At 40.5% G+C, this 15590-nt stretch overlaps 1 protein-coding gene across 1 annotated transcript in view; it reads right to left on the bottom strand.

Moving 5' to 3' along the window:
• Positions 1–15590, bottom strand: part of LOC110485785 (VPS10 domain-containing receptor SorCS3) — a 213159-nt gene that overhangs the window by 62130 nt on the left and 135439 nt on the right. The gene's annotated exons all lie outside the window — the stretch shown is intronic.

Below are 15590 nucleotides of genomic sequence, written 5' to 3'. Positions count from 1 at the left end.
AGACAAAGGAACTCTCCGGTTGGAACATTATTGAAGAATTATGTCAAAAACATCCTAAAGATTGATTCTATACATTGTTTGACATGTTTCTACGGACTGTAACTTTTTGACATTTCGTCTGCTCCTAGTGAACGCGCTGCGTGAGTTTGGATTTGTTTACAAAATGCACTAACAAAAGTAGCTATTTGGACAAATGATGGACATTATCGAACAAAACAAACATTTATTGTGGAAATGGGATTCCTGGGAGTGCATTCTGAGGAAGATCATCAAAGGTAAGTGAATATTTATAATGTTATTTCTGACTTCTTCTGACTACACATCATGGAGGATATCTGTTTGGCTTGTTTTGGTCTCTTTCCGTAAAGCTTTTTTGAAATCTGACACAGCGGTTGCATTAACTTCTTCGATATAGGGGGCGCTCTTTTAATTTTTGGATGAAAAACGTTCCCGTTTTAAACAAGATATTTTGTCACGAAAAGATGCTCGACTATGCATATAATTGACAGCTTTGGAAAGAAAACACTCTGACGTTTCCAAAACTGCAAAGATATTGTCTGTGAGTGCCACAGAACTGATGTTTCAGAAAAAAACAGATAAAAATACAATCAGGAAGTGCCGCATTTTTTAAACCGCCTCATGGCAATGACTCCTTATATGGCTGTGGAGGAGCTAGTAGTCAGCTTACCTTTTCCACGTTTTCCCCAAGGTGTCTGCAGCATTGTGACGTATTTGTAGGCATATCATTGGAAGATTTACCATAAGAGACTACATTTACCAGGTGGTCGCTTGGTGTCCTCCGTCGCAATTATTGCGTAGTCTCCAGCTGCAGTATTTTCCCGTTTGGCTCTGATGAGAAACCGACTGCCAGGAATGATTTTTCATCGAATAGAATTGTGAAAAACACCTTGAGGATTGATTCTAAACAACGTTTGCCGTTTCTATCGATATTATGGAGCTAATTTGGAAAAAAGTTCTGCGTTGTAAGTGACTGCATTTTCGTTTCTTTTCTTAGTCAAACGTGATGAACAAAACGGAGCTATTTCTCTTACACAAATAATCTTTTTGGAAAAAATTAACATTTGCTATCTAACTGAGAGTCTCGTCATTGAAAACATCCGAAGTTCAAAGGTAAATTATTTTATTTGAATGCTTTTCTTGTTTTTGGGAAAATGTTGCCTGCTGAATGCTAGGCTTAATGCTATGCTAGGCTATCAATACTCTTACACAAATGCTTGTGTAGCTTTGGTTAAAGCATATTTTGAAAATCTGAGATGACAGTGTTGTTAACAAAAGGCTAAGCTTGTGTTTCAATATATTTATTTCATTTCATTTGCGATTTTCATGAATAGGAAACGTTGCATTATGGTAATGAGCTTGAGGCTATGATTACGCTCCCGGATACGGGATTGCTCAATGCTAGAGGTTAAGGAGAAGTGTATCTAAAGTTCCATGCATAACACTTGTATTTTCATCAACATTTATTATGAGTATTTCAGTAAATTGATGTGGCTCTCTGCAAAATCACCAGATGTTTTTGGAACTACTGAACATAACGCGTCAATGTATACTGAGATTTCTTGATATAAATATGAACTTTATCGAACAAAACATACATGTATTGTGTTACATGAAGTCCTATGAGTGTCATCTGATGAATAACATCGACGGTTAGTGATTAATTTAATCTCTATTTCTGAATTTTGTGACTCCTCTCTTTGGCTGGAAAAATGGCTATGTTTTTCTGTGACTTGGCTCTGACCTAACATAATCGTTTGTGGTACTTTCGCCGTAAAGCTTATTTGAAATTGGACACTGTTTTGGGATTAACAAGAAGTGTAGCTTTAAAATGGTGTGAAATACTTTTATGTTTGAGAAATTTTAATTTTGGGACTTCTGTTGTTTTGAATTTGGTGCCCTGCACTTTCACTGGCTGTTGTCATATTGATCCTGTTAGCGAGATCTCAGCCCTCAAAAGTTTTAAACTGACATCATAATTATAACTCAGACCATTCATGTTAAAAGACTATCCTGTTTCCAGGCATATCCTGTTTCCTTTTCCAATTGTAAATTAGCACGTGGTATAGATAAAGCACTTCAAGTCCAATATGTTCGGTGCAAATAGGTTTAACATTATCGTTTGCTTTTCCTGGAACAGCAAAACCTTTGATGGATTCCTGGTGACCAAATGAAGCGGAGTACTTATATATCAAATTATTTTATCAAACAAATGGAAACCAACGCCTATAAAACAGAGGAAGAAAAACAAATCCAGAATGCTACTGTAAATTAAGAATATACTTGCCTAAAATAAATATATTTCCCAGTTGAAGAGCAGGTGTAGAAGTGCCATTCGCCTAATTTCATTGGTCTAATTACACTTCCCACTTCCTGGGTGCATAATGACAGGGAGCATTTTGTTCCATTACACTGATTGATGCTACTGATGCTGCAGCCTCCTTTGCTGTTGTTGTTTTAGTTTTTATTTTAGTCCTACAGACAGTCGGTGGCCTCAGTCAAACTCCATGCTAATGTTCTACCTTTATCAGAGTGGAAATCTGACATTCAACTTCGAGGCCAACAATCATCAAACAACAGATGCAACATGCCATATCTGCTGTATGCAAACAAATTGTTATGCACACACACAATAGTAACTAAACTGTCATCATTATAATCATCATGTGATTTATCGCTGGCTTGGTACCAGATCTGATCCTATAGCTACAACCTCAGTAATTAAATAGAGGTCCCAAGCCATCTTCCACCTCATAGGATCCTGCATGTGGCAGGCAGGCGGAGCCATGTTTCTCCCAAGTAGCAGTCTGTGGTGGCTGGTAGGCTGAGCTGGGTAGCAGGTAGGCAGGTTGGGCTTGTCTCTCATCACCCTGGACAGTGACATATGATGCCACTGGGTCAAGCTGCACTCATTCATCAGGCCAATTAAATGTTTTATTCAAAAGCTCAGAGCTGTCACAAAGTGAGCTTCATAGTTTCCCACTCACGTCAATAACTCAAAACACTCACCAGATCCAGAGCCACTGATGAGTCCTGCCCGGCGACAGCCAAGACACTGAGAGAACAAGAGCTGCCAGGGAAACTTCTCTAAATGGTGGTTGAAGAATAGAGGATAACCGTTTTTGGTTCCGCTCATCTATTCATGTTGAGGATTTCAATTTAAATCCAAATGGCGGTATGTATGTTATTGTGTTCTGAGGCTTGTTTAGCTGTGTACTTTTGCAAAACGTTGACACCAACTGAATCATTTTTTAAGTAGAACATGCGGTTTACCAGGAAAGAGAGACAGAAAAAGAGAGTCATGGTTGTTGTGCCTAAGCTAGGTAGATAAACAATGTAAGCTTTAGAGAACATGTCAAGTGGATTAATGAAAACATCTGATTATGTACAAGAGCAAAAACATCACGGCGCATGAGGGCACGGAAGGTGTTGCACAGCATGTGTTGCCTCTTCATCTAAAGAATAATTCATTTTAATGTGGATTCAGGGAAAACGCAGAACAAACATTATCGCTGATGCATATGGTGTGTTGTGACCCCAAAGAGTGGGCATCACAGTCAAGGCTCCAAGATCTTACACAGACCTCTTTTTCCAGACAACAACATCTTTGAAATTGTCTGCAGCCTGCCAGGCAGAACGTTTACAGCTATCAAATCAAATCAAAACAAATTTGTCGCACAGGCTGAATACAACAAGTGTAGAGCTTACGTGAAATGCTTAACCCTTAACCAACAGTACATTTCAAGAAGAGTTAAGAACATATTTATCAAATAAACTAAATAAAAAATTATAAAAAGTAACACATTAAAATAACAAAAATTAGGCTATATAGAGAGGGGTACCGGTACTGAGTCAATGTACAGGGGTACAGGGTAGTCAAGGTTATTTGTACATGTAGGTAGGGGTGATGTGACTATGCATGGATAATAAACAGCGAGGAGCAGCAGTGTCAAAACAAATGGAGGGGGGGCTGTCAATGTAAATAGTCTGGTGGCCATTTGATTAATTGTTCAGGGTAGAAGCTGTTCAGGAGCCTTTTGGTTCTATACTTGGTGCGCCGGTACCACTTGCCGTGCGATAGCAGAGAAAACAATCTGTGACTTGGGTGACGGGAGTCTCTGACAATTTTTTGGGCTTTCCTATGACATACCAGCCAGTGATTCAACTGGTCAGAATGCTCTCGATGGGGCAGCTGGACAACTTTTTAAGGATCTGGGGACCCATGCCAAGACTCTTGAGGAGTAAAAGGTGTTGTCGTGCTCTCTTCAAAACTGTCTTGGTGTGTTTGGACCATGATAGTATGTTGGTGATGTGGACACCTAGGAACTTGAAACTCTCGACCCGCTCCACTACAGCCCCAATCGATGTTAATGGGGGACTGTTCGTCCTGCCTTTTCCTGTAGTCCACGATCAGCTCCTTTCTATTGCTCACATTGAGGGAGAGGTAGTTGTCCGGGCACCACACTGTCAGGTCGCTGACCTACTCCCTATAGGCTGTCTCATCGTTGCCAGTGATCAGGCCTACCACTTTTGTGTCGTCAGCGAACTTAATGATGTTGTTGGAGTTGTTGGAGCAGCTGTGGGTGAACAGAGTGTAGGAGGGGACTAAGTACACACCCCCGAGGGGCCCCAGTGTTGAGGATCAGCATGGCAGACTTGTTGTTGCCTACCCTTACCACCTGGGGATGGCCCATCAAGAAGTCCAGGATCCAGTTGCAGAGGGAGGTGTTTAGTCCCAGGGTCCTTTGCTTAGTGATGAGCTTTGTTGGTACTATGGTGTTGAACGCTGAGCTGTAGTCAACGAATAGCATTCTCATATAGACCTTATTTATGTCCAGATGAGAAAGAGCAGAGTGGAGTGCGATTGGGATTGCATCATCTGTGGATCTGTTGGGGCGAAATGCGAATTGGAGTGGGTTTAGGTTATCTGGGAGTATGCTGTTTATGTCATCCATGACCAGCCTTTCAAAGCACTGGGTGGTAATCAAGGTGGTAATCATAATGTGTTTCCTTGGGCACAGAGAGTATGGTAGTCTGCTTGAAACATGACTTGGTCAGGTAGAGGTTGTAAATGTCAGTGAAGACACTTGCCAGTTGGTCGTGCATGCTTTGAATACATGTCCTGGTAATCCGTCTGGCCCTGCGACTTGAATGTTGACCTGTTTAACTTCTCTAGGGTAGGGGGCAGCATTTGGAATTTTGGATGAAAAGCGTGCCCAAATTAAACTGCCTTCTACTCAGGCCCAGAAGATAGGATATGCATATAATTTGTAGAATTGTATAGAAAACACACGTTTCCAAAACTGTTAAAATAGTGTCTGTGAATATAACAGAACTGATTTGGCAGGCGAAAACCTGAGACAAATCCAATCAGGAAGTAGTATTTTTTTGTTGTAAAGTGTTATATTCAATGCCATTACAGTATCCATTGACTTCGGACTCAAATTGCAGTTCCTATGCCTTCCACTAGATGTCAACTGTCTTTAGAAATGGTTTCAGGCTTGTATTCTGAAAAATGAGGGAGCAAGAGCAGTCTGAGTGGACCAAGCTATGTCACAGAGCTTTTTCATGCGACCGGGAGAGTGCCTTTTTTGTTAACCTTTTATATTGACGAAGTTATTGTCCGGTTGAAGTATGATCGATTATTTAGGCTAAAAACAACCTGAGGATTGACTATAAACATCGTTTGACATGTTTCTAGGAACTTTACGGATACAATTTAGATTTTTTTGTGTGCCTGTCGTGATTGCGTTTGACCCTGTGGATTACTGAAGAACAAAACGGAGGTTTTTGAATATAAAGAGACTTTCTCGAACAAAATGAACATTTATTGAATAAATGAATGTCTTCTGAGTGCAACCATATGAAGATCATCAAAGGTATTTCTGACTCGTGTAACTCTTCTACTTGGCTGGTTACTGTTTGTAATGATTTGTCTGCTTGGCTATGTTCTCAAATAATCGTAAGATATGCTTTCGCCGTGAAGCATTTTTGAAATCTGACACCGTGGTTGGATTCACAAGAAGTTCATCTTTAAATCTATGTAAAATAGTTGTATCTTTTCTGAATTTTTATAATGAGTATTTCTGTATTTGAATTTGGCGCTCTGCAATCTCACTTGATGCTGGACAGGTGGGACTAGCGTCCCACATACCCTAGAGAGGTTAAATTGTCTTGCTCACATCGGCTACCGAGAGAGCAGCTGGTGCTCTCGTGCATGCTTCAGTGTTGCTTGCCTCAAAGCGACCCATAAAAGGCATTTAGCTCATCTGTTAGGCTCGTGTCACCGGGCAGCTCGTATCTGGGTTTCCCTTTGTAGTCTGTAATAGTTTTCAAGCCGGTGTAGTAGGATTCAATCTTAGTCCTGTATTGATGCGTTGCTTGTTTGATGGTTCATCTGAGGGCATAGCGGGATTTCTTATAACCATCCAGATTAGTGTCCTGCTCCTTGAAAGTGGCATCTCTAGCCTTTAACTCGATGTGGATGTTGCCGGTAATCCATGGATTCTGGTTGGGAAATGTACGTGCAGTCACTGTGGGGACGATGTCGTTAATACACTTATTGATGAAGCCGATGACTGAGGTGGTATACTCCTCAATGCCGTTGGATGAATCCCAGAACGTATTCCAGTCTGTGCTAGCATAACAGTCTTGTAGCATAGCATCCGCATCATCTGACCACTTCCGTATTGAGAGAGTCGCTGGTACTTCCTGCTTCAGTGTTTGCTTGTATGCAGGAATCCGATTTGCCAAATGGAGGGTGGGGGGGAGCTTTGTATACATCTCTGTGTGTGGAGTAAATGTGGTCTAGAGTTTTTTTTCCTCTGCTTGCACAGAAATGTGGTAAAACGGATTTAAGTTTGTCTGCATTAAAGTCCCCGGCCACTAGGAGCACCGCATCTGGGTGAGCATTTTCTTATTTGCTTCTGGCCTTGAGTGTGGTCTTAGTGCCAGCATCAGTCTGTGGATGTAAGTAGACGGCTACGAATAATATAGATGAGAACTCTCTTGGTAGGTAGTGTGGTCTACAGCTTATCACGAGGTATTCTACCTCAGGCGGGCAATACCTTGAGAGTTCTTTAATATAAGACATTGCACACCAGCTGTTTGTCAGCTATCTGAGCCTCTAACCGATCGCTGCAGCTGGACAAAGCTCATCTGTAAATAGCACACCCAATCTAACTATCTCATCCCCATTGTTTTTATTTACTTTCTGCTCTTTTGCACACCAGTATTTCTACTTGCACATCATCATCTGCTCATCTATCACTCCAGTGTTAATTTGCTAAACTGTAATTACTTCGCTACTATGGCCTATTTATTGCCTTACCTCCTCACGCCATTTGCACACACTGTATATAGACTTTCTTTTTTTCTATTGTGTTATTGACTGTACGCTTGTTTATTCCATGTGTAACTCTGTGTTGTTGTTTGTGTCACACTACTTTGCTTTATCTTGGCCAGGTCACAATTGTAAATGAGAACTTGTCCTCAACTCGCTTCCCCGGGTAAATAAAGGTGAAATAATTTATTTTTTTAAAGAAATTGACAAATAGACACAGACCCCAACCCCTCGTCTTACCAGATGTAGTTTCTCCGTTCTGCTGGTGCATGGGAAATCACACCAGCTCTATATTATCCATTTCGTCGTTCAGCCATGACTCGGTGAAACATAAGATGTTATAGTTTTTAATTTCCAGTTGGTAGGATAATCCTGATCGTAGGTCATCGATTTTATCTACCAATGATTGCACGTTGGCCAACAGAATGGATGGCAGTGGAAGTTTACTCGCTCGCCTATGAATTCTCAGAAGGGAGCCCGACCTCCAACCCCTTTTTCTCTGTCTTTTCTTCACGCAAATGAAGGGGATTTGGGCCTGTTCCCGGGAAAGCAGTATAACCTTCTCGTCGGACTCATTAAAGGAAAAAGCTTTGTCAAGCTCGAGTTGAGTAATCGCTGTTCTGATGTCCAGAAGTTATTTTCGGTCATAAGAGATGGCAGCAGCAACATTATGTACAAAATTTGTAAAAAAATAAGTTACAAACGATGCAAAAAAACTAACAAAATAGACAGTTGGTTAGGAGCATGTCAGCCATCCTCTCCGGCGTCATCTTAAATGTTATGCCTTTGTCTTTAAAGGAAGGAATAGATTGGATTTATTTTAACATTGTCCATATGACTGATATCATTTAGATGGGAATAGTCAATTTCATATCTGGAGGTGCTTTTTTATGAGTGAATGTGAGCATATTACTGTGACTGATACATCAAAAGCTGTAAGTCATGTCTCCACAAGGAAAAGTTTGGCCAGTCTGACATTGTTTTGGCCAGTCTGACAGTCTATTGGCCAGTCTGAGAGTGTCTTGGTCAGAGTGGACCTGTATAGAAGCTGTATTATACAGTTTGTGGTCAATCTAGACAGCCATCCCTTCAACATGATCTCTTTTAGTAGCTGTACATAGAAACAGTACATGATATTACCAACAAATGCTTGTGAACACTGTACTATCACTATCTATTCATTATGGTAGTGGCTATTAGGTGATGACTGGATCCTGATTGACATAGAGGAAACAGGGTGGCATCATTTGACAACAGTCTGGGTCTTGTGGATGTTTAGTCTACTGTGAGCTCTGTATGAGCCCTGGGATAAAGTGTCAGTCATTTGGAAGGCAGATGGCAGAATGTGTTTCAAATTAGTAACAGGAGGCTTCATTTACAGTGTGCTACAGGGCAACAATAAACTCATATTTATTAACTTTATACAGTAGCAGCTCAAGTATAGAAGGATCTAAAATGGAATTGCAAGCTAATAGTATCAGAACTTGTCAAGTTTGTTGGTGCCATACTTCAGGCTACATATTGAAGCCTAGAGTTGAAGCCTAAACAATACTTTACAATAGGTGACTAGGCGTATGTTGCGTGTCACTACTTCACAGGAGCACTATTTGAATGTAACCTTTTTTTTAAATAAAAATGCTTTTTTTGGGGCAGAAATGCCTTCCTGAACATGTGAACTTGAATGTGTCATCTGTAAATATGAATACAATTGATAAATTACGAGCCTAGTTGGTTTATCCATGGCAAAAGTTAGCAACCTTCCCTCTAGCCATGATTGGCTGAGATAATGAGTGGGCTGGACATCCCAAGGGATGAGTTTGAATTGGTCTGCCATGTAGCAGGTTTCTGTCTATAATATGAACTGGTCAGTATGTGTAGGTAATACTTTCTAACGTGGCTTTTTTGAAAGATATCACGTAGTAGAACTGCATCAGTGTTACTCTCCACTTTCTAGAGGACCGAGTTTTGAAATCAGTGGAATTAGACTTTGATAGCTAAGGAGATGGGGAAAATTCTGGCATTTGACTGCAAATATGCAGACACAGTCAAAAAGAGAACACTGAAGGCTCCGGATTACATCCTCAAACTAAGGGCAACCATGGCAACCGTGACAGAGAGGGAGATGCGTCAATCCACGTATAGTGGTAAGAGAGTCTAGCTAGCTAAATTTTTCAGAAAGTCACGACACATTTTTAATTTAGTCAAAGTCATTTTCATTTGAAGTTAAATTCTACTGCTAACGTTAGCTAACTGGTTAGTTAGGTAACATTACGTATGTGATCTGCGTAGTAATATTATTTCTATCTCAGAGCCATTTGCATTGCTAGTTATAGCCGAATATTAGCTAGCTAACATTGAACCTGGTTGGTTAGTTACCTGCATATTCATGCAGGGTAGTAACATTATTAGTTGGGATTGTGGTTAATTGTTTAGCTAGCTAGCTACTTGTTTAAACAAAATACTCCTCTATGCAAGTAACTATTTCAATAGAATGTTTATGATGTCACTTCGACAACTGTCAATAGATGTAGCTGGTAAATTCACTCTGGCTATCTACTCCGATTTCAGAGCACTCTCGTAGTGTGCCAGAGCGCAGAATAACTGGCAAATTTACGAACGCTCAACACCGGTTGAATATGGCCGGTGTCAGTAAACGTTGGCAAAAAAAGCCAAATTAATGTGTTGCCAACAGCACAGTTGCAGTCACCAACGCTCTGGGTAACATAAAAAGAGCCTAACCAGCTTTGCTAGGGCGTGTAAAATGGTCTGCTCCGGAGCACAAACTACTGCATCACTTGTCACCCCTCCCTTGTATGCTCTATAGAAATAAGACCGTGTTGAGTCCCAAATGGCAACCTATTCCCTATATAGTGGCCTATTTTTGACCAGAGCCCCATAGGGAATTGGGTGCAATTTGGGATGTAAACTATGTCCATATACTGTACAGTAGAGCTGATACTCTGTAATGAACACCAGAGTTTGATGTAGTTAATTAATCTAGAAAGTAATAATCTTCAGAGTTTGAAGACACATAAAAATGAAACACGCTGCAATGGCAACAGCATGTATTCTCATACAGCATAACATATCGCTAAACATGTAAGCGGAAAATCACACGCTAATGGAGCCCACTTTCCTGCACTTCCCCACTTTCCTACGTATTACCTACCACCGTCCCTCAATGGATCTTAACAGGGCACACATCTGCACTACCGCAGTTAAATAACAAATGATAGCAGCCGTTCAAACTGTGCTGCAACTGCTTTGGTTCACAATGTCACCAAATGTGTAGTCTCGGTTGAATACCTCTGCAAACTAGTCAACAACAACCTTCAGACCCATCCACCTTTTATAGGTGTAGTTTAGTGGTGCGTAAAGAGACTTTAAAAGGTTCATGTTATGGTGGAATAATGTGTGTGGATGTGTAAGTAAGTATATTACTTTTGCATGTCTAGACTGTGAAAAACATGTGGTGATTCACAATGCAAATTCATAATACCCAACTAAGTACTTAGGCATTGTTATCCAATTAGGAATAATTGTGCTTTGAAGTGCTACGAGGTAAACGCAGAGAAAATGACACTATTAGGCCACTGCTGAAGGCAATATGGACACTTATTAGTCAATTGTTAAAGGCAATATGGACACTCATTAGACCATTGTCAAAGGCAATATGGGCACTTATTAGTCCATTGTCAAAGGCAATATGGGCACTTATTAGTCCACTGCTAAAGGCAATATGGGCACTTATTAGTACATTTTTAAAGATAATATGGAGGTCTGTATTGTCAAATCAAATCAAATCAAAAAGGTCTGTATTGTCATTGTCATTGTCATGACAGTGTGTTTCAAATGAAAGTCCATTAAAGGTGTCCTGAGAAGACCTGCTGGATCCAGTGAACTGCAACGGGAGCCGACCTGTTTCAGCTTCAGCTGACAAGTGGGCTGAGCACTAAAGATACCTGCCATCTGGAAGGATTTTGAGCTGAGAAATACACCACAGTGGAGGAAGAGGAAGAGCAGCCATTTTGTCTCTGGACCAGCAATACCTTGCAGGGACACATCCAGGTCTACGATGTGTGGGAGAAGGAAGGCATTGCGGTGGTGGTGGAGGATATTTTGGATATAGATAAGCACATACTGTTAATAAATGAATAGACAGGAGTGTGTTTTTATTGTGGAGGAACCATTTTGGGGTCTCACTCCACAGCACCTTGCCGGTCGCGTCATGACAAAGTGGGCCTATGCACTGCAGTGTTGGAGACTGTGGGGGCCATTTTGGCACAAGATCAACATCATCTTCCATGATCAGTTTATGCGGAGGAGTGAAACTGCTGATGTAAGGAAGCCATTTTGTCATACAGTGTGTTCCATTGCAGAGTCTGCACCACATTATATAATACAACCACAGTTGGATACTAAACTTTTACTTCCTGGCTACAGGTCTGGGAACACACATAAGGGGCAGATGTTGCTTCTGCTAACACAACACAAGCTCTTAAATCAGAAAAATGGTTTACTGCTCTCTCTGTATTACAGTACATCTATTTAAGTCTTGTCGATGTCAGAAACAGAGGTTTTAGAAGGAAGAATCAGTATTGAGCAGCAGAAAGGTGTCAGCCACGGATTACAATGACAAGAGATCCTGTAAGCAAAAGCACTCTGGGATTTAGAAATGTACAGACTCCTATTAGACAAGGATTGATTTAAACCAGCTTATCTGAAGGAGACTCCTCTAACGACCAGAGCTGAAACCCATCCACAGAAAGGCAATATCCCACATATTACTATTATTACCACAGAATTGCATTTTTATGCACTTTTGAACAGTCAATTTAATTCAAATGAAGACAGAAAAACCATTTTTTTCTGTTTCTTTTCTCACTCTGCATAGTTTATTGAGACAGATGTCCCTCGTTGCATTTGGGCTAATGTTTAGTGGCGATACGATTCTGTGTAGAAAATAATTAACTGCGTACATTGGCATCATTAGGGCGGATTAAGTCAAGCAATGTTTGCTTATAGAAGGACTGGAGGGACTGTGTGGCACGCTCAACAAGGCTGATTCCTACCATTTCCTGATTCGATTTTTGGTAGCTGCCCCCCTGGGAGAAAGGAATGGAGAAAAATGATCCATTCAGCTAAGCGCCAACAACCAACGTTCGTCACATTTATTTGTGGCCTGTGTGTTTTGAAAAGCAAAAACAATGGCAAGCAACAAGTATTGGAGAAACCTAATCACCAAGGTTACTGAGGTAGAAAGTGTCAAGAGAACAACCGTATATGTTGTTTTGATGATATAACACCTTAGTGATTTGCAACATTTTACCTCTCCCTGAGTCTTCTCCATTTATACAACTTAGTTCTGCCACTAAAGTTATTTGGCCATTTTTCTCGACAGTCAGAGTGTTATTTTCTCATTTCCCAGCCTGCCTCTCTCATCCAGACTGATAATACCATCCAAATCCTAAGACCCTGACAGACTGATGATGGGTTTGTCCATATGTGGGTCGCACCTCTTCAGTATGATCCCTGTGTTTCCCAAAGAAGCCAAGCTATCCTCCAGATATTTTCACATGCCCTTGAAGTGTACGTTTAGCTTTTTTGCCGAACTCGACTCCTCTGAATATCAGAGAGAGGATTATAGGGGGGGAGTGGGGGGGGTATAAGGGTCCATCTATCACTCTACTCAGGATGAGAGACAAAAGGTACAAGGAATATTTAGGGGTGTTCCCTCTTTCATTATTCAGCCCCCATGACTTTAGTTTGCTCCCCATCCAAAATGCACCCTGATGTTTCATAAAATCACGATTCTTATACTTCTGTGTCACCTTGCTCTCTAAGAAAGTGTACGGCACAGTTGAACAACATGTTGTATCCTATTGGGTTTCAGAGGATATTTCCTTCTAACAATTACCTGCGTCACACAAACTAGTATACTACAAAGTAGGCTGTACTGTGACATATTGTCAACATTATCTACAATGTTTGTTTCATACTCAATACAATACTAAACCTAAGTGTACATGGAATATGCCATATTGAAAGGGTGATTCATTTGCTAACATTTGCTAACATCGTATATAGACTTGTTTATACTGTATTATTGACTGTATGTTTGTTTTACTCCATGTGTAACTCTGTGTTGTTGTATGCGTCAAACTGCTTTGCTTTATCTTGGCCAGGTCGCAATTGTAAATGAGAACTTGTTCTCAACTTGCCTACCTGGTTAAATAAAGGTGAAATAAATAAAAAAAAAAAAAAAATTGGCTCCTGGGCAAGTCATGATCATTAGGGGAAATGTGGGGGAGTGGACGGGGCATGCGACTAGAGATGGGGGGAGGTGGACGGGAAATTACATTAAGGCTTTTTCTGGTGAACGCAGCACTTTTGAACTATACATTTTTTATCCTCCTTCTGCACTATTTGTGCAATGACGACCCCATATAATTTCACACTCCAATTAGGACAATACTAATGTTGTCCTAAACAGCCAATCTCTGGGCCACATTAAACAAATACATTCTAAGCCTCAAGGGCATCAAAGGTTCCCCAACCAAATTAAACTGGCACTGAATGTATGTCTAAGTGGTATATATGTGGGAATGAATTGCAGCGAAGAGCGAATGAAAATGCTAATGAAAAAGCATTCTCCGGGCGTTTTCATTGTGTTTGGTTGTTAATGTCACGGGAAAGGTAGATAATTACTCCCTGGTGTGTAGCATAACACTACAGGTTAGATATACTGGAATTGATGCTCTGAAAAAGTAATATCAATAATGTAGATTACACCTTTGAGGGTACAATTTGTCTTGCTGTCCAAATCTACAGTACATGAGGTTAACCTCTTGGATTTAGAGAGCGCTATTTAAATTTTTGGATGAAAAACGTTCCCGTTTTAAACAAGATATCTTGTCACGAAAATATGCTCGACTATGCATATAATTGACAGCTTTGGAAAGAAGACACTCTGACGTTTCCAAAACTGCAAAATATTGTCTGTGAGTGCCACAGAACTGATGTTACAGGCGAAAAATCCATGCCAATGACTACTTATATGGCTGCGAATGAGCTACGAATAAGCTTACATTTTCCACGCATTCCCCAAGGTGTCTACAGCATTGTGACGTCTTTTTAGGCATTTCCATCGAAGAATGGCTGTAAGGGACCATATATAGCATGTGGTCACATGGGGTCTCCCGGAGAAAATCTTGCGTAAAATACTGAGGTAGGCATTTTTCCAATCGCTTCTTATGAGAAACCAACTGCCTCGACGGATATATATTATCGAATATATATGTTAAAAACACCTTGAGGATGGATCCTAAACAACGTTTGCCGTGTTTCTGTCGATATTATGTAGCTAATTTTGAAAAAAGTTTGGCATTGTAGTAGTAGCATTTTTCGGTCGATTTCTCAGCCAAGCATGAAGAAGAAACGGGAGCTTTTTCGCCCACAAAAATAATATTTTTGGAAAAAAGGAACATTTGCTATCTAACTGGGAGTCTCCTAAGTGAAAGCATCTGAAGTTCTTCAAAGGTAAATTATTTAATTTGGTTGCTTTTCTTATTTTCGTGAAAATGTTGCCTGCTGCCAGCAGAGCCTAGCATAGCATTATGCCATGATAAACTTACACAAATGCTTGTCTAGCGTTGGCTGTAACGCATATTTTGAAAATCTGAGATGACAATGTTGTTAACAAAAGGCTAAGCTTGTGTTTGAATACATTTATTTCATTTCATTTGCGATTTTCATGAATAGGAAAAGTTTATGTCCGCTGCGTTATGCTAATGCATTTGAGGCTATGATTACGCTCCCGGATACGGGTTTGCTCGTCGCAAGAGTTTTTAAGTATCTCATAGAAAGTCTTAGCAAAGACCAAACCTGCACAACAGCAACAAAGTATAGTATTCTGTTTCGACAAAGTGTAATCCAACTCCAGTATAGTCCAACTCCAGTATAGACCATCTCCAGTATAGTCCAACTCCAGTATATACCAACTTCAGTGTGTTCAACTCCAGTATAGACCAACTCCAGTATAGTCCAACTCCAGTATAGACCATCTCCAGTATAGTCCAACTCCAGTATAGTCCAACTTCAGTGTGTTCAACTCCAGTATAGACCAACTCCAGTATAGTCCAACTCCAGTATAGTCCAACTCCTGTATAGTCCAACTCCTGTATAGACCAACTCCAGTGTAGACCAACTACCGTATAGTCCAACTCCAGTG

The sequence above is a fragment of the Oncorhynchus mykiss genome, chromosome 13 (genome assembly GCF_013265735.2).
Source record: "Oncorhynchus mykiss isolate Arlee chromosome 13, USDA_OmykA_1.1, whole genome shotgun sequence".
Lineage (NCBI taxonomy): Eukaryota > Metazoa > Chordata > Actinopteri > Salmoniformes > Salmonidae > Oncorhynchus > Oncorhynchus mykiss.
Note: the sequence above shows the minus strand (reverse complement) of the source record. Positions and strands in the feature narration are given on the sequence as shown.